The 18,675-nt window shown below is 50.6% G+C and overlaps 1 protein-coding gene across 2 annotated transcripts in view; it reads right to left on the bottom strand.

Annotated features, from left to right (window-relative positions):
* HIVEP3 (HIVEP zinc finger 3) overlaps positions 1–18,675 on the bottom strand; it is a 185,039-nt gene that overhangs the window by 89,696 nt on the left and 76,668 nt on the right. For both annotated transcript variants that reach the window (XM_056508965.1, XM_056508964.1), the window contains exon 2: positions 18,400–18,471. The gene's annotated coding sequence lies outside the window, so the exon portion shown is untranslated. The remainder of the gene's footprint in view (positions 1–18,399; positions 18,472–18,675) is intronic.

The following is an 18,675-nucleotide window of genomic DNA, read 5'->3' as shown; positions in this document are numbered from 1 at the left end:
GCTCCTTATTTGGGCAGTGATGTCAAGGGAAGTCGCTCGGGCAGCGCCTCCCCCTTTTTCCATTCACTCCACATTGTTTCCTGTTGTCAAGCAGCTGCTGGGGCTCCACGCACGGCCACGGGATCCTCCGGACAGAGAGATCCTCTGGACACAGAGATCCTCTGGGTACAGAGATCCTCCAGCCACGGGATCCTCTGGGCACAGAGATTCTCTGGACAGGGATCCTCTGGACATGGGGGTCCTCCGAGCACAGAGATTCTCTGGATACAGGGATCGTCCGGCCAAAAGAATCCTCAGGCCACGGGATCCTGCAGTCCTAGGGGTCCTCCAGGTCTGGGAATCCTTCGGCTCCGGGGATCCTGCAGCCCCAGGAATCCCCCAGTTCTGGGCATTTTCCGTCCCCGGGGATCCTCTGGCCAGGGGCACCCTGCAGTTCTGGGGATCCGGGAGCCCCAGGAATTCTCCATCCCCAGGGATGCTCCGGCCGCTGCCGGTGTCTGAGCTCCCCCCCGCTCTCCACAGCCCTTCCCATCGCCCGTGCCATGATTCCCTCCCCTCCTTGCCTGCAGAGGCCGGGGGGAGCCGGGGGGTCCTGGTGACCGAGGCAGCGCTGCGGGCCCGGCGCTGAGCGCGGCTCGCCCGCCTCCCTCCCTTCTCCATCCCTCCTGCCGCCTTCCTCACCCACGTCCTCCTCCTCCTCGTCCCTCCCATCTGTCCCGGCTCCCGGCGCTCCCGCACCGGCGCTGCCCGCGGCAGAGCATAGGAGAGAGCCCCTCCGCACCTCTCCGCGCTTTTCCGCTCCTCTCCCGGTTGCCGAGTCCCGGAGACCTTCCGTGGGGGCGCAGCGTGGGAGCGGCGGTGGCAGCAGGACACCCCCGGCCGGGGGGACCGGGAACCCTCCCGGAGCATCCCCGCGGCTGCGGGACGGACAGTGGGGACAGCGAGGGACAGTGGGGACACTGGGGACAGCCAGGACAGCCCGGCCCTGGCAGGATTTTCAGCGCAGGGGACTCCGGGTTTCTCACACCCCATCCACCATCACACCGCCGGCTCCATGATGATGGTGTATCCCCACAACACATCTCAGCTTTGATTTGAATTTTTTTTCCTTTTTTTTTTCTTTTTTTTTTTTTTTTTTTTTTTTTTTTGGGTTGTTTAGTTTGGACTCTTTCTGTGTTTGGGGTTGTTTTTAATATATTTATCACTTTATGCTCAGATATCTTTTTTTTTTTTTTTTTTTTTATTTTACTTGGGCATTCAGAGTGGGTCTACAAGAGAGTTGCAGAGGGACTGGGGACAAGGCAGGGAGGGACAGGACACAAGCAATGGCTCCCACTGCCAGAGGGCAGAGCTGGGTGGGATCTTGGGCAGGAATTGTTCCCTGGGAGGGTGGGCAGGGCTGGGATGGACTTGCCAGAGCAGCTGTGGCTGCCCCTGGATCCCTGGCAGTGCCCAAGGCCAGGCTGGATCAGCCTGGGATAGAGGGAGGTGTCCCTGCCATGGCAGGGTGGATTCGGATGGATTTTAAGGTCCATTCCCACCCAAACCATTTCAGGATTCTGTGACCAATTCCATACCAAGGGGAAGCCAAAGCACGTGGGATAAAAAAGGGAGACGAAGGGATTCCCTGGAAATTCCTACACAGGATCCCAGCTCTGGGCAGCCCAAGCTGAGCTCTGAGGACAGAGCCAGAAACCCCTGGGTGCTCCAGGCAGCTGGGAAGAGGCAGCCTGGGGGTTTTTTTTGTCTTTTTTGGAGAAAGCAGAAGCAGAGCCCTGCAGCCCAGGCTGTGTTTACATTTAAATCACATCTGCTTACTCAGCACAACGGCTCTGTTCCGTCTGTGGTCAGTAAAGTCCTGCTGGACGGGGGAAAACGAAAGCTCTGGGCAGGATTGTTTTGCTCAGCCCCTCAGAACGTGTTTGATAACTCTCTGCTGCTCTCTGGGGCATTCCTGGTCAAATATTCCCTGGTGGAAGCAGCTGCACCCCAGCTCCCCTTTACAATCACCACACAAAAAATGTTTGAAAAGAGAAAAAAAAAAAATCACCCCCAGCACGCTGGCTCTGTTCCCATCTGACTCCCAGCTCGATAAAGTCAGGGTGAAGTCAAAAAAAAGCTGGTGTGAAGTGTCTCTGATGGAAAGAGTGACACCAAATGAGGAACTTACAGGATGTGCTTTGGGGTGAACATCCCAGAGTTGTTCATTTGCTCCACAATGTTGCTTTGCAGGAGAGTGAATAAAACTATTAAAACACCAGCCTGGCTCATCTCCAACTATCCCCAGAGCCAACACCCCCCAAACTGACCCCCCAAAAAAACGCTCTTGGTGCTAAACCCAAGGAAATACCCCGGAAGACATTTCCTACAAGCAATAGGAATTTCAATAGCTACTTTTCACACCAAATTTCAGCTGCTCTCGTTCTGTTCCGGCCAGGAACGAGAATCAGAGCCTGGCAGAAAGACAGAGGTTTGATTTGTTTCCTTTTGCTGCCCTGCTGCTCTGCCCTGTACCTCAGCCTGAGCCACCACAGTGCCACCACAGTGTCACCAATGTCACTGCGGTGTCACCAGGGGCAGCTGCTCAAGGTCTTTAAGGAACTCCAGGGGTGCAGCCAGAACTCTGGATCCACCACAGAGCCCTCGAGGACTCTCAGCCTCCCAAACCTCACTTGATAAACACCAGAATTTGGGCTGTTTGCTCCTCCAGGGACCTTTCCCCAGTGCTGGGATCAGGGCACACCTGGGCTCTGCTGAGACAGGAGGAAACAGCCTCAGGGGGCACCAAGAGAGGTTTAGGTTGGATATCAGGGAAGATTTATTTTCTGAAAGGATGGTCAAGCACTGGAATGCACTGCAAAATTTATTTCCTGAAAGGATGGTCAAGCATTGGAATGAACTGCAAGGGCAGTATGGAGTCACCTGGGAGAACTCAGAAGATGTGTGGATGTGGCACTTAGGTTACTGGCTGGATTTGATCATTTTGGAGATACTTTCCAACCTTGTTGATTCCATGATGGGCCAGGAGCAGCCCAAGGTTTGTCACTTGGAGGCCACAAAACCTGGACTAAGCAGGGAGCCTCTGGCAATAGAAGGGACTGGGAAGGACAGGAAACCCAGTTTCTTCATCAAACTGGACTCAGATATTTGGATGAACATAGAATAAATGAAATACAGCTTCCAGAGCATGGAGAGAATCACAAGGAGCCCAAATCAGAAGCAGAAGCTTCTCTCCTGGAGAAATCTCTCCTTGATTCCATGTCCCAAAGTCGGTGACACCTCAGGGATTGTGGAAGAGCCTCCAGTGCCCTCAGCAGCTCCCCAGGGGGATTTCAGCAGCCCAGGCACACAGATGAGCTCCCCCTGACGCATTCACTCTTCCTTCCTTTTTTTATTTATTTTTTGTCAGATGGAGAGGAGTTGAGAACGGGTTGGGAGGGGCTTTTGTGAAAATGTCACACTCCCGTGTGGAAGGGCAGCCAGGGAGAGGCTGCAGCATCTCTGCTCCCATCAGCTGCCTCTGTCCCAGAAATTCCCACAACTCACAGAATCATGGAATATTTGGGCTGGAACCACCTTAAAGTCCATCCAGTGCCACCTCTCACTGTCCGAGCCCCAATGTCCAGCCTGGCCTTGGGCACTGCCAGAGATCCAGGGGCAGCCACAGCTGCTCTGGCAATTCCATCCCAGCCTCCTCACCCACCCAGGGAACAATTCCTGCCCAAAATCCCATCTGACCCTGCCCTCCTTCACCTTAAAGCCATTCCCTGTGTCTTGTCCCTCCAAACCCTTGTATAAATAAAAATTAAAAGTAAAAAAAATCTATAGCATAGTTGTGTTAAAGTGCTTCACCCAGAGCCACACACAAGCACATTGAAGATTTTGGGTTAAAAACATGCTGGAGATTTTTTAAGATATATTTTTCCCCAGAGTCCTTCACCCTGACCCTCAACGCCCTGGGGTTGATCTCTGTGCCTCAACACCCTGAAAGGTGTTTTTTAGGTCATTTTCCCTCAAACAGCACAAATGGCCATTCAGGCCAATCCACACAAAGGTGTTTGCCCAGTGCTGGTGGCTTCTCTTAGGCACAAAATTGTGGTTTTGCTTAAATTGGGCAATGCAGGCTCAGGTTCCCCAGAGCCTCCTGTTCCTGCTGCAGGGGCAGGAAAACACGGGGTGAAGTTCAGGCCATGCTGACTTTTGTGGAAATCCTTTGTTAGGAGCTGTTTAGCCAGGAAAGGAACTGTCCTGAGCTGCAGGGGGGTTAAACAACCACATCTCCCTCTTCCCCCTGAGCTCTGAGTCTTTTCCTCCCAATCCCTCACCTCAGCCTGACCCAGGCTGGGCAAAAATTAAAATTACCCAGAACCTGAAAAGGCCTCTGTCAAACTGTCCCCACCTCTCCTGGTGTTTTGGTTTGAATTTTTTTCAGTTTTATTTATTTTCCCACCTTTTCTACTGCACAGCACCTCCTTGGATCACCCTGTAGTACTCTTCCAGCTGCTCCCAGCTCATCCCTCTTTTCCTAAAATCCATCAACAGAGCCTAAAAATGCTGCCAGGACTTCCAGCTTTTCCATCCACATGGCTGCAGAGCTGCTTGTGGAGTAACCTGGTGGGAAGTTCCCAGCAAAGCACTGGGAACCCAGTGTGGGAACTGGGAACTTTCCTCTCAGCTCTCCCACGGATTTCCTGTGCAGCCCTCAAGGAGTCACTTCACCTTCCTGGGTCAGAGTCTTCCCATCCAGGAAAATGTCTGGGGATGAACAAATCCTGTGGGGTTGGGGAGGCTGGGACAGCTGGGGAGGAGAAGGATCCAAGGAGAGCTCAGAGCCCCTTGCAGAGCCTGGAGGGGCTCCAGGAGAGCTGCAGAGGGACTGGGGACAAGGCAGGGAGGGACAGGACAAGGAAGGCGTTTAAACTAAATGAGGATGGGTTTAGATTGGCTATTAGGGAGAAATTCCTCTCCATGAGGATGGGCAGGGCTGGGATGGAATTGCCAGAGCAGCTGTGGCTGCCCCTGGATCCCTGGCAGTGCCCAAGGCCAGGCTGGACACTGGGAGCACCTGGGATTTGGGAAAGTGTCCCTGGGGGTGGCACTGGGTGGGATTTAAGTTCCTTCCAACCCAAATCATTCCATGAAGATTTTCTTCATTTTAAAGCCTCAATGGCCAAGCCTGAGCATTCCCACTCCTGACTGCAGAGGGGACAGGGAATGTTCTCTCCATGTCACTCCTCACCTTGGGAAATGTGGAGCAGCAGAAACCTGTGAATCCACCAGATCTCAGATATATTTAACAACCTTTTCCAACCCGAGCTGTCAATCCCTGAGTGTGAAATGAGAAACGAGAACCTTCAGGAGTTTCAGGCTCAGGCAGCAGCACCAACAACCCCTGAGCTCCCCCTGCTCATTGAAACCCCTCCCAACACCTTTCCTCAGGTGGGTTTATTTGGAGCAGTTAGGACCCAGAAGCCCAAGCCCCTTTTCAGCCATCTATCAGCAATTAGGCAAACAAAGAGTAATTAATACCCTAATTAAGGGCGGTGCTCATTTGGCTGCCCAGGACCTTCCATCCCTCAGACAGCCCAGGATTTCTTCATCCCACTTTGCACATCTGCAGAATTCCTTAACTCCAAAAATCCCTGTGCTTGTTAAACATCTCAAAACCACGAGGGAGAGTGTTCAATTATCCCAAAAATCTGCAAAGATGGGTTAATATTCCAAGGCTCCCATTAAAGACACATGTCCTGGGAAGTGGCAGGCACGAGGAATCATTATGTTAATTTTAGCCAGAGCATCTGCTCGATGTTAAATCTGAAACTCCGTCTCAGAGAAATCATTTCAATTTATTTTTTTTTTCCCTTTCAGAATTGACATTTGTCAAACAATATGTTGGGAGTTGAGGCTGCAGCCAAGTCTGAGTAATCCCGGGGTGAGAGCTTGGGAAGGAGCCGGCAGGAATTTGGGATTGGAGAGCTGGGGCAGGAATTTGGGATTGGAGAGCAGGGCTGGCTGAGCCTGCTGTACCCTCTGTGCTCCTGCCAGGGAACAGGGTCACCCAGCTCCTGCCTGTCTCCCAGAATTCCATGTTCATCATGCAACAGGATCACCTGGAAATTTGGGAATTCACCTGTAGGGACCAAATGGCCTCCAGTGCTGTTTGTTCACAGTTGCACTCAGCTCTTACAAGGCTTTAACCAGCATCCTCTTCTGTTTTTAGTGGGTTTGTACAACCTGAGCAACTTCCCAGCCCTAATCCAGTTTGGGAAATCCCAGGGAACAGGAGAGAGCTCCTGCAGGGCTCTGAGCTTGGGCTCTCTGTGCCAGCCCAGGGAAGGGACACAAACACCTTCCAGCAGATCCCATCTTTTCCCTTTTCCTTTTCCATTCCCTTTTCCATTCCCTTTCCCTCTTCCCTTCCCTTCCCTTCCCTTCCCTTCCTGTAACTTCCCTTCCCTGAAACTTCCCTTCCACTTCCCTTCCCTTCCCTTCCCTCCCTTCCCTTCCCTTCCCTTCCCTTCCCTTCCCTTCCCTTCCCTTCCCTTCCCACCAGGATTTTTCCATTGCTCCAGCTGAACTGACAGCTCAGTTTATTATTTTTATGTATTTTTAAATATTCCCCTCTGGCCACTGCACTGACTGCCCCAATCTCATCCTGTGGACACAGACAAACAGGAAAGCTTTCCCCACAATTTGCCCATTCATTTCCACGGAGTCACTCTGAGCTGGAATTTGACCCTGGATTTTTTAAATCAGGCACTTCATGGTGCACCAGGCCCAGGAAGGAGGGAAATCCCCAATGGCACGGGAGGTGTTGGATAAATCATCCTGGGCACTGCATTCATCCCAAATTCTGCCTCACTGGGGCTGTACCATGGCATGGCTGGGGCTGGGGATGCCAGCTCTTACTTCCTATGGGACAAAAGATGGATGGATTCCCTAAAACCACCTAAAGCTGCCTCAAAACTCCCTAAATATAAAAAAAAAAAAAAAAAAAAAAAAAAAAAACAAACAAAAAAAAAACAACTTCCTGAAATCACCCTAAAACTGCCTAAATGCACCCTAAATCTGCCTTAAAACAGCCTAAAACTGTCTGAAATACATTCTGAAATCAACTAAAACTGCCTAAAACCACCCTAAAACTGCCTTAAAACAACCTAAAACTGCCTCAAAACACACAAAAAATGCCTCAGAACAGCCTGAAACCACCTGAAAACAGCCTAAAACAGCCTCAAAAACACCCTGAAATTGCCAAAAAAACACCAGAAAAGGGGGGAAATGCATCGTTCAGGCAACAACCATAATTTTATAGCTGAGTCACTTAAAGGGTTTTTTTGTTGTTTTTTTTTTCATTTACAAAGTGGGGATTTCAGTTCTTTGATGTGTCAGAAAATGCTCTCAGCACAGCCTCTCTGAATGTGTGGGGTTTATTTTAGGGTGGGAATGTGCAGCCACTGCATAATAATGGGATAAAACCAGTTCCTGCAGCAAGCTGGGCCTAAACAAACCACACAGGCTCTGAAATACTCGGCACAAAGTCCAGAATTCAGTAAAAACTTTAAAATAAACCAAGAAAAACAGAATTATTGACCATGGTGGTGGTTGGACTTGACCTTAGAGGGTTTTTCCAACCTCAAGGATTGGAAATTCCAACCTTGAGGAACAGATGGTTGGACTTGACCTTGGAGGGTTTTCCCAGTCTTTAATCCTGGAAATTCCGACCTGGAGAAGATGATTTGACTTGATTTTGGAGAACTTTTCCAATGTGGATGAGGAAATGATTGGACTCAACCTTTTCCAGCCTTAAAGTTTGGGAATTCCAGCCTGAAGGAGATGGTTGGACTTGGTCTCAGAGGGTTTTTCCAACCAGAAGGATTGGAAATTCCAGCTTTAACTTGGATTTGGAATTGTGAGAAGGGAGAAGTGGCAGGGCAGGGACACAGAGGGTGGCACCAGCTCTCGTCCCTGCCCTGCCACCAACTCTCACAAACTGCTGGAACCCTCAGAGCTCCTGGAATTCCTCCTCCCTGCCTGGAATCTCCCAGGCTGCTCCATGGCACAAAGGAATCCTTTGAAATCCGCAGCAAAGAGGGGCTGGGGGGGCTCAAGGCCTGCACACCTTTTCCCAATCTGCTGTTCTTGGCAGCCCAGGCCAGGAGTTATTCCAAATAAAAATATCTCAGTGCCTGTCCCGTGCTGGAATTGATCCCACCTGGGCTCCTCCAAAGCGAATTCCTTCACGCCTCCTTTTGTGCAGGAAGCTCTGGAGTGGATTCACTTCAGTGCAAGATCCTCATCTCAAGGAGGGGAATCACAGCCTGGAACGGGGATTTTTCACTCTGCTGACTGCAAAGGGAGAGGGGATGAATTCCCAGCTGGAGAGGGAGGAGAGGGATCCCAGCCCTGTGTTTGTAACAGGATGTGAGGGCTCGAGTGGTGCTCTCTTTATTCACAGCCCTGGAAATATCACCTGGCCACCCTCACTATATTTGTATATTATTTGTAACTGGTTGTCCATCATTCACTAATGAACACCACAGGAAAAAAAAAAAATCCCAATCATTTTAGACAAGGAAATGCATCAAAAATCCCTTCCAAACATGATGTGATAACTTAGAAATTTAGGAAATGAAGGCTTCAGGCCACACACAAAAAGAAATTGAAATAACCACATGGAAGTGGAAGTATCAAAACCTCCCTCGTGCTCTGAGCCAATGCAATGCAGCAAACCCTAAACTGGCAGGAAATCCTAAAACCAGCGTTGGGATTTCCTGAGGCAGCTGAGCTGCAGAGCCAAGCTCTGCTCTCCAAGAGTGGCCAGAGTGGCTCTGCAGCAGGGGAAGCCAGGACAGGGCTCCTCCAGCAGCTGAATGTCACCAGTGTCACCAGGAAAGCCCAAAAGTGTTGGCACAGAGAGCCTGGCCTGCTTGGGATTCTGTGAGCAGCCAGGAACTGCTTGGCATGGCCAGGGAACCAAGACCCAAGCTTATCTAGGCTGTAGTGTTTCCAGGTGAAGTTTAACTTCAGTTTAAGCTAAGTTTAAGCTGAAGTAGCCATGCACGGCTCAGGGGTGGATCTGCCCTATCCCAGAAAAGCCCCAGCACTGTCAGGACATTCCTGATGAGACAGGAGCTGCCTGAGCCTTCCCCAAAGGAGTTCTGGCAACTGGGAAGGGAGCAGTGCCCAGGAAATCCCAACAGCACTGAGGATTTGGGTTTGCAGTCTGGTGATCCTACAAACACAGCCCTGCATCCTGCCAGGGCTGAGAGCTCTCAGCCCCCAAGCACTGCCCCCTAAAAAACTTCCCCAGGGAAATCCCACTGCCAGAGGGCAGGAATGGTGGGATCTTGGACAGGAATTGTTCCCTGGGAGGGTGGGCAGGGCTGGGATGGAATTGCCAGAGCAGCTGTGGCTGCCCCTGGATCCCTGGCAGTGCCCAAGGCCAGGCTGGACACTGGGAGCAGCTGGGACAGTGGGAGGTGTCCCTGGGGTGGCACTGGGTGGATTTGGGATCTACCCAAACCCTCCTGTGGATTGGTGCCTCTGTGACCCTGAACCATGGCCAGGTCCTGGCAGCTCCCGAGTGCCCAGAGCTGCTGGAGAAAGAAAAGGAACCAGGACAAAGCTGAGCCCGCACAGCCAGAGCCACCAGGCACCCCAGGCACACCCCAATTCCCTCCCCGTGCATTTCCCTGCGTTCACCCCAGCCCGGAGCAGGGATGCTGAAAGCCTATGATGCTCGGAGTTGCTACCAGCCGGGTTTATTGCCCTGCTCCTCCTCCAGCTTTTCCCAGGGGAGTCAGGAGCAGCCCCAGCCCAGCAGCATCCTCCAGCCCCACACAAAACCCGCTCCAAAAACACCCCCGGGGCTGCAGGAATTGACACCTTTTGGGCTTTTTTCATGCTAAACAGTGACCTGAAATGGCCCAGCAGTGCCTCAGCTGAGCCAGGGTTTATCTGAGCAGTTCCATCATCTCCCCCCTGCCCTGGACCTCAGCTCTGCCAACACCTCCCTGGCCACAGCCCTTCAGAACAGGTGGGGTTAGAGCAGAAAAGAAAAATATAAAAAAAATCTGCCTTGCCAGGCAAGGCAGGCTTTGATTGCTGTACCTGCAGCAGCCTGAGCTGGTTCATCCCTCTCCCTGAACAGAGCCGTGTCTGGTTTTATTAATAAAAGACGTGGCTGTCTCTTTTTTTGAAAACGTTATTAAAATCCACGGTGAGATTTTCATTGGCAATGTATTCCAGGGCTTAATTATGCACTGTGTTAACAGGCTGGGTGTTTTTACATGTCTGAGAGAGGCCACGTGCTCCCACACTCTCTGAGCAGATTAAATAACCAGACAAACGGATCCTTTCCACCTTTTCAGGGAATTGATGGAATTTTGGTGCATTGGACACCATGAGGATTTTCAGAGGGATCCTCAAATCCCTGGATTTGAAGCACTCCAAAGCCCCCTGGGAAGTTCCTGTGCCTGAACACCTTTTCCATGGGGAAATTTTCCCCCATTTTTCCAACCTGGATCTCCCACGGCCGTTCCCTCTGCTCCTGTCCCTGTTCCTGTTCCCAGAGCCCGACCCCCCCAGTGTCCCCTCCTGTCAGGGAGTTGTGCAGAGCCACAAGGGCCCCTGAGCCTCCTTTTCTCCAGGCTGAGCCCCTTCCCAGCTCCCTCAGCCTCTCCTGGGGCTCAGCCCCTTCCCAGCTCCATTCCCTGCCCTGGACTCTCTCCAGCCCCTCCAGGTCTTTCCATGAAGATTAAATTTATCAGATTTCAGATTCACTGTTGACTCCACCTGCACATTCCTGGCTCCACAGGAGCCTCCTGGTTTCAATATTCCCAATTTTCATTTTCTGTACCCAGAACAAACCTGAAAATGAACCTGCCCCACCTGACTGCTGGAAAATGCTGTTTATTCATCTCCTTAATTTTGCTTCTGTGGTATAATGATAATGATAATAATAACAAGAGAAGAAACAATAAAACAACCAGGAAAAATTAAGGCCATTTTGTTTATCTGCATCAACATGAAATGGCAAATGACGCTGTTAAAACTTTGGAGTTTAAAAGTTGCAGCATCTTCCAGGATTAAATCAGAACTGGTCACATGGGTTTGAATAAAAAAAAATTAAAACTCTGCCTGGCTCCTTGGCTGGGAGAAGCTGATTTTGTTCCTATAAACAACAGTAGAGTGGAGAATAAACAAATAATATTCTAATTGCTTCTATGGCTGCAGAGCAGAGCACAAGGCTGGATTATAACTGAAGACAACAATGAATTCTGGAGATAAATCTCTTGAAAAGTAAAATGTTTCAAGAGCTGAGCTTTCTCCTGTTACAAATGTTGACATCACATTCTTTTCCTGATTTTTTCCTCATTTTCCCTGGGTGATGCCCATGCTGGTTTGACACTTTGAGGCAAACCCACCCCCCTTAAAATCCTCTTAACAACGTGGCTCAAATTTCCTGAGGATACTCCCCAGCTGCTCACAGGGAATTTTAACAGCTTTTCTTCAAGACTCAAATATTAAAATGCATTTAAAATCTCTGTGCCAGTATTGGGCCTCCACGAGCCTCAATTCCCCCAATCTTTGATTGCTCATTTGGGGCTGGGTTTGAAATCCCTGGTTTTGAAGCCTCCCTGGAATATCAAACTCATGGGGTTTGGAATTTGGTGATTTTTAAGGTTTTCCAAGCCTCTCTGAGATATCAAAACCCCTGGGGTTTGGAATTTGGTGATTTTTAAGGATTTTCAGGAGTGGAAGGTTGGAATTAGATGGTTTTTAAGGCCCCTCAACCCAAACCAAGCTGTGATTCTCTAACTCATCAATATATGGAGATAAGGAAACCTTTTCCTCCAAACCTGACCATCTCTGGATGCTTCTCTGCACATTTTCATTTTTTTTTCCTTAAAATTCTAAAAGAATAGTGGAGCCCTTGACCAAACCATGGGCAGACAGAGAATTGTCTCATCCACAGGCACCTGGAAACACTCTGCAGAGCATCCTGGAAAAAATTCCAAGAGGGGAACAACATCCCAAAACACAAAGTGTTCCTGAGCAGGCTGTGGAGGAAGGGCTGTTGTTGGTTTTCCCAGTGGATTTCCTGATCCATGCCAGTGTGTTTAAAGGATTATGGATAAAAGATAATAAAATATGAAGGATGGCATTTGGAAAAGCAGCTTCCCTTTCCCTGCTGGATTTGCTTGGGGATCTCTTGGGATTGGTTTTGTTATTTTGGGATCTGGGTCTTCTGGAGCACAACATTTCCTGAAGGAAGAAATGCTCCAGCCTGAATACTCCAAATGCTTTTTGGAAACTGAAAGGTGGAAATATCCCAGGAAATCCTGGAGGACTTTGAGCTGAAATCCTTCCCAGTGAGAGGCTGAGATTCCCAGAGCAGCTGTGGCTGCCCTGGATCCCTGGAAGTGTCCAAGGCCAGGCTGGAGCACCCTGGGACAGTCCCTGCCCATGGAATGGGATGGATTTAAGGCCCCTTCCAACCCAAACCCATCTGGACTCCGTGAATGAGTTTTTTCAATGGAATTGTACCCAGAATCCCAACCAAACCCCAGGAAAGCAGAGATCTGATCTTGGCTGGGATGGACTTGGAGGCCCTTCCCTGGCTCAAGGCCAGGAGCTCTGGGGCTGCAAATGCCAACGGATATTTTGGGATTACTCTGTGGAACTGCTAAGCCAAGCTGCCATAACATCTAACCCTGGTTTAATTCTGTACTCAGAATTCTGTACTCAGGGGTTCCCTAATGGAAGCAGAGCCTTTCCATTCCTAAAAGCTGGAATTTGGGAATGCCCAGCAGGAGGTCCAGGCTGGATCTCACACAGGATCTGCTCAGTTCTGAAGAACAAAATCGTCTGGAATTTTTCAGAATTAATGCTCGTTTCAGCTCCAAACCCCCTGGGACAGCTTCACTTCCCAAGCAGCTCAGTGAGGCAGGGAGGAGCATCTTGGGAGAAATTCTAAAAATAACCCCTCTGGTTGCCACAGCAAAGAACCCAAACACGCCCAAAAATATTTCAGTGCAAACAGAACCTGGAGTTCACTTTTTTCTGCCCCCTCTCCCAGCACCACGACCTTCCATGGTTTGGTTACAACAGCAGAGAATTCAAATCCAACAATTTTCTCCTCACTGGGTTTCATCCCATCCTTATGCCAGGTTTGAGCCTGGTTTCCTGCAGCTGCCAGGAGTTTCAGTCCATTAAACCAGGAATTTCACAACTCTGAGTGTTAAAAACACCAACAGCTTCCTAATTTTGTCTCTGTGACCTCAGAGACTGGGCATCAAAAGAAGGGATTTTAGGAGCTGCTCTCTGCTTTTCCCAGCCCTGGTACATTCACAGGTACCAACCCAACCTGTGGATTCCCAGGGAATCCAAGGAATTGCTGAGTGCCAGGGCAGATCAGTGAGCAGCTCCTGGGGGGTGGCACAGGAATGGTGTGGGGTGACGAGTCCAGCTTTGCTGAGCCCAGCTTTGCTGAGTGAGCCCAGCTTTGCCCTCCTGAATCTGAGGGGAGAGCTGCAGCCTCTCTGCTGTGCAGCTCCACCTCAGGGCTCAAATTCTGCAGCAATTGCTGAGCTCCAGAGCTGCTGCTCCCTCCTGGGCCAGCCCAGCTGCCCCCACCAGGACTCTGCAGCCCAGCTCCACCAGCCAAGCCCCAAACCCCATTTTTTGTCCTCTGCAGCTCCTGCCAAACCAAACCCATCAAAATCCAGATGTCTCCAGGTGAGGATTGATTTGGGTTTGGCAGCTCCTGAAGCTATGAGGTGAAGCTTTGGGAACATCCTAACAGCTGTAGATTCAGGGATTCTAAGCTTTTGAATCACTCCCCCATTTCTTGCTTTGGGAACACACCAGTAGCTCTGGAATTAGGGACTCAGTTCTGAATTTTCCCCATTTTTCTCCCATTCCTTGCTTTGGGAACACCCTGACAGCTGTGGGATTAGGGATTCTTGAGTTCCCCCCCCGTTCTCCCATTTCTCACTTTGGGAACAGCCCAGATGCTGTGGGATTAAGGACTCTCGAAGTGCTCCCCCATTTTTCATTTTGGGAAGATCCCACAGCTCTAGAATGAGGTGCCCATCCAAGTTTTCCCCATTTTCCCCCCATTTCTCTCTTTGGGAACATCAAGGGCTGTGGGATTAGGAACCCAATTCTGAGGTTTTTTTCTGAATTTTTCCCCCATTTCTCACTTTGGAGGACAAGAAAGGCTGGAGGTGAATGGGGCCTCCTTCAGCCAGAGCCCAGGGAATCCCAGGATCACCAAGACTGGACAAGATTAAGCCCAACCATCAACCCAGTGCCACTAAACTGTCCCCAAGTGCCACTAAACCATGTCCCCAAGTGCCACAGCCACAGGAGGAACTCTGGGGGGTTGGGAAGGTGAAGGCCAGAGCAGAAGGAAGGTCACAGGTGAGGGTCAGAGCAGAGGTCAAGGCCAGAAATGAAGCTTAGAACTGCAGCACCGAGATCCTGGAGCACCACCCACCTCCCTGCTGGAGGAGCTCTCATCCCCACATATTCCTTTTCATTGCTCTCTTACCCAGTGAGAAATCCCAAAGATCCCAAATCCCAGTGCCCCACACTCTTATCCAGTGGGAAATCCCAAAGATCCCAAATCCCAGTGCCCCACACTCTTATCCAGTGGGAAATCCCAATGATCCCAAATCCCAGTGCCCCACACTCTTATCCAGTGGGAAATCCCAATGATCCCAAATCCCAGTGCCCCACACTCTCATCCAGTGAGAAATCCCAATGATCCCAAATCCCAGTGCCCCACACTCTTATTCAGTGAGAAATCCCAATGATGCCAGTGCCCCACACTCTGATCCAGTGGGAAATCCCAATGATCCCAAATCCCAGTGCCCCACACTCTTATCCAGTGGGAATCACAATGATCCCAAATCCCAACACCCCACAGACTCCACGTGGCAGAAGCTGCCAACCTGCTCTAAAAAATGTGTGTTTTGGGCAAAACTGTCCAAAAAGTGCATGGGAGAAACCCCCCAGGGTTAAACAACAAACAACACCCAAGGGCTCCAAAATCCAGAGACAGACACAAGGAAACTTCCAGAGCTCTCACACGGAGCCAAGGCCAGTCCAGGAAAAACAGGGTAAGAAATGGTGGCAGGTTTTCATGTGCCACCTGCACACACTGCACACACTGCAGGGCCCTAAATATAAACACACAGCCCTTTCCTGGCTGGGAAAGGAACAACCCTGGCTTGTTCTCCCTGCGAGCCAGAGCTGCAGCTGCTGGTGGATCAGACACGGCCAGGGTGGGACGCTCGCTGCCCCCTCCTCCCCCCTTTTCTTTTTACAGTGTTTGTAGGTTTATGAATAAGGCATTGATGGTGCCCCAAACCTCAGCTATCCACCTTGGAGGGAGAGCTAAAATTAGCGTGGAGTTTATTCCCTGAGCTGTCAGGAGGGAAGACAGCTCATGTGGGATGCTGGAGATCCGGCAGGCAAAACAGCAATCCCAAAAAAAAACCAGGGCCTGTGCTGCACCCCTTGTGAGGGCTCATGGGTTTGCACACACCCCACAGACCCATGTATCCAAAAAAAGGGTTATTCCTGGAAAGTCCAGCAGGGTTAAGCTGTGCCAGAACATCCAAGCAGCTTCTGGGAGCAGAGGAGAACCAAAGCGCAGAAGAATAAGAAAAGAATAAGAATAAGGATAAGAAGAAGGATAAGGATAAGAAGAAGGATAAGAATAAGAAGAAGGATAAAGAATAAAGAATAAAGAATAAAGAATAAGGAATAAGGAATAAAGAATAAAGAAAGCAGTGACTGATTTTAATTTCCATCCCCAAATCATTTTAGAGGCAGTAAATACAGAGAGGGCATCCCTTAACATGGAGAAATAGGATGGAGCAGGACATTTTATCAGCAAAGAATCGAGGGAAAAGGAAAAGAAACTTCATTTTCACTTCAAATGGGATCAGGGAATTTATGCTACCTGGGACAGGGACAGACCCAGGGCAGCTCAGGCTGGAGCTCAGGGAAAGGTTCTTCCCTTCCCCAGAGGTGCTGGCACTGCCCAGGCTCCCCAGGGAATGGGCACTGCCAGAGCTCCAGGGATGGACAGGGGGAATTGCTGGGGTCCAGGAGCTGGGATCAGTGATCCTGTGGGTCCCTTCCCACTCAGGATATTCTGTGATCCTGTTCTGGGATTCCCTAATCCATCACCTGCAGTTTTCTGTGGAGAACCTGAGCACCCCTCAGCACCCACCAGCAAAGGGCACCAGGGCTGGCACAGCCCCTCCCTCCCCTTCCCAACCTTTGCTCACATTTCATCTCCTCTACTCTGCTTCCAAAGTTTAATAAAATCTAATCCCAGCAGGTCTTGAATTCATTAATTAGGTCCCACTCTGAGCCGCGGTGCCAGGGCGGGGAGTGGCCGCAGGCTCAGCTCACCCCGACGGGATTCCCCACACGGCCCCAGGAGCTCTCCCCTCCCTGATTCCCCTCCAAAAAAACTCCTGCGGTGTAATCAGTGATCGGTGTAAGCCCCACTCCCCTCACAGCCCTCAGCAGCAGATCCCTGGAAATTCAGGTTTTTTCACCAAAATTGATGACCTGGGGTCATCCAATCCATATCCTCCAACTACAGCTTTTTGCCCTCTCTCTGTTGTTCCCTCCTCAGTAAATGATTCTTTTTATTCCCTGTAGCAAAGAAACCACTACACTATTTTTGGTAGGTTGCTTTGTTGCCTTTTTTTTTTTTTTTTTTTTTTTTTTTTTTTTTTTTTTTTACCCCGCACCAGGAACAAGCTGTGTGAATTCAGGAGAAACGAGACTATTTTGACAGGCCAGCAGCTTTCACTCCCTGCACCGATCTCCGTTCCCTGTGCTGATTCCCGAGCCGAGCTGACACCGCACGGAGCATCCCCGCATCCCGCGGTCCCTCGGGCTGTCCCCGCTCTCGGTGGCCCCGGTGACACCCACCACAGCACGGGGATATTTCCCCTTTTTTCCCCCTTTTCCCTTTCTCAGCATCTCCGCTCGGGGTGATGAACTGTGCCCATCAGCTCTGCCGCCCCAGTGCAGCTGTTTACAAACACGCTAAAGCCGATCCCAATCCCATTTAAACCCCATTGTGTCGCGCTCCAGCTGCCCGAGGAGTTTTTACTCAGCTCCTGGCCCCGCACCAAAATTCGGGATGACAGATTGCCAAAAAGGACGGCGAGGGAGGGGCTGCGGGGCGGCCAGACGACACAGCAGATGAATTTATTGCATTTATTGTGCCGGGAACAGAGGGCAGGAGCCAGACCCGGCTGAAGGGACGCTGCAAGGAGCCCTCGGAAGGGAAAGGTCGGCGGATAATCAACTTTAGCCGAGGATGGAGGCGGCTCTGAGCTGTCCCTGCTCCCGGGGAGCACAACCTGTCCCTGCACCCAGCCAGAGCTCCCCGGGGCTGCCCCACCACCCTCAATCCTAAAAAAGCTGAGCCTACTGCAGGAGCAGCAGCAATACCTTCCCCAGCCTCAGAGTTTTCCATCCTGTGCCACCACATTTTACCTGGGACAATAAATACCCCAATAAATACACAGCCACAAGGCTGTGGAAATTTGTATCCATCCATATCGTATGGATAAAGCTCCAAAAGATGAACCAACAATCCCATTTTCCACTCAGGCCCGTGCTCACCTGTCCCACATCACCCAAGTGAGTCCCAGTCCTTAAAATCCACCCAACACCGACACCAGACCCAGAACTGAGTCCCCAAAATGTCCCAGGGCTGATCATGTCCCTGCCCAGCAGCACTGGGCTCTGCAGGAGCTCCATGAACATCACTTCATTCCCACAAACTTCCCCCAAATCTGGGCAGGCAGCATCCCCTGGGAAGACAAAACTTCCCCAGCAAATGAGGAGATTTTATGAAGTTTGTCAGGGGAAAAGGCAGAGCTGCAGGGGAGGTAGGATTTGGGAACTGCTGGTCATGTTTAAGAGGAGACACCCAGAAGTAGCTTCTCTTTCTCAATATTTTACATTTTCAGCTGCTGGATAAAGAGCCAGGAGGAAAATCACATCAGCAGGAGTTGCCAGCTCCACCCTCACCCTGCAAACCACAACTGCTGGGACCAGAAAATCACTGTATGGGATCCTCTACAAACCACACCAGAGCCCTCTGCCAGAAACAAAGTGAAAATTCAAATCTGGACCAGCCCTTACCCCTCAAAACATCTTTCAATGCTCAGTCACCAATGCCTGCCCTAGGGACTGCAACCCCCTGGGGCTGTATCACCACAAAACACACAGGAACCCCAGAGAAAGCAAATAAACCATCACAGAACCAGGCCTGGGCTTGATCCCAAAGTTTGTGATCCCCACCCCCCAAAATCCCTGCAGCAGGCACTGGGGCCATGGCTGAGCTCTTACCTGTGGGAAAGCTGCTACAGGTGCATCCTCTGAGAGGTGGAGGAGACTCAGGTGTTCATAGGAAAAGGGTGCCTGGGGTGGGAAAGAAGAGACATTGGTGAGATGAGGCAGCTTGGAATGGGTGTCACTGTATCCCAGAGTCACTCCCAGTCTCCCCAAATCAGGGATTTTATTCCTTGCTCCCAAATCAGGGATTTTATTCCTTCCTCCCATCCACACTTCAGGGATTTTCCCTGCTTGCCCTTTCCTTCCTTATCTCAACCCTTCTGTCACTAT

The sequence above is a fragment of the Oenanthe melanoleuca genome, chromosome 23 (genome assembly GCF_029582105.1).
Source record: "Oenanthe melanoleuca isolate GR-GAL-2019-014 chromosome 23, OMel1.0, whole genome shotgun sequence".
Classification (NCBI taxonomy): Eukaryota; Metazoa; Chordata; class Aves; order Passeriformes; family Muscicapidae; genus Oenanthe; species Oenanthe melanoleuca.
Note: the sequence above shows the minus strand (reverse complement) of the source record. Positions and strands in the feature narration are given on the sequence as shown.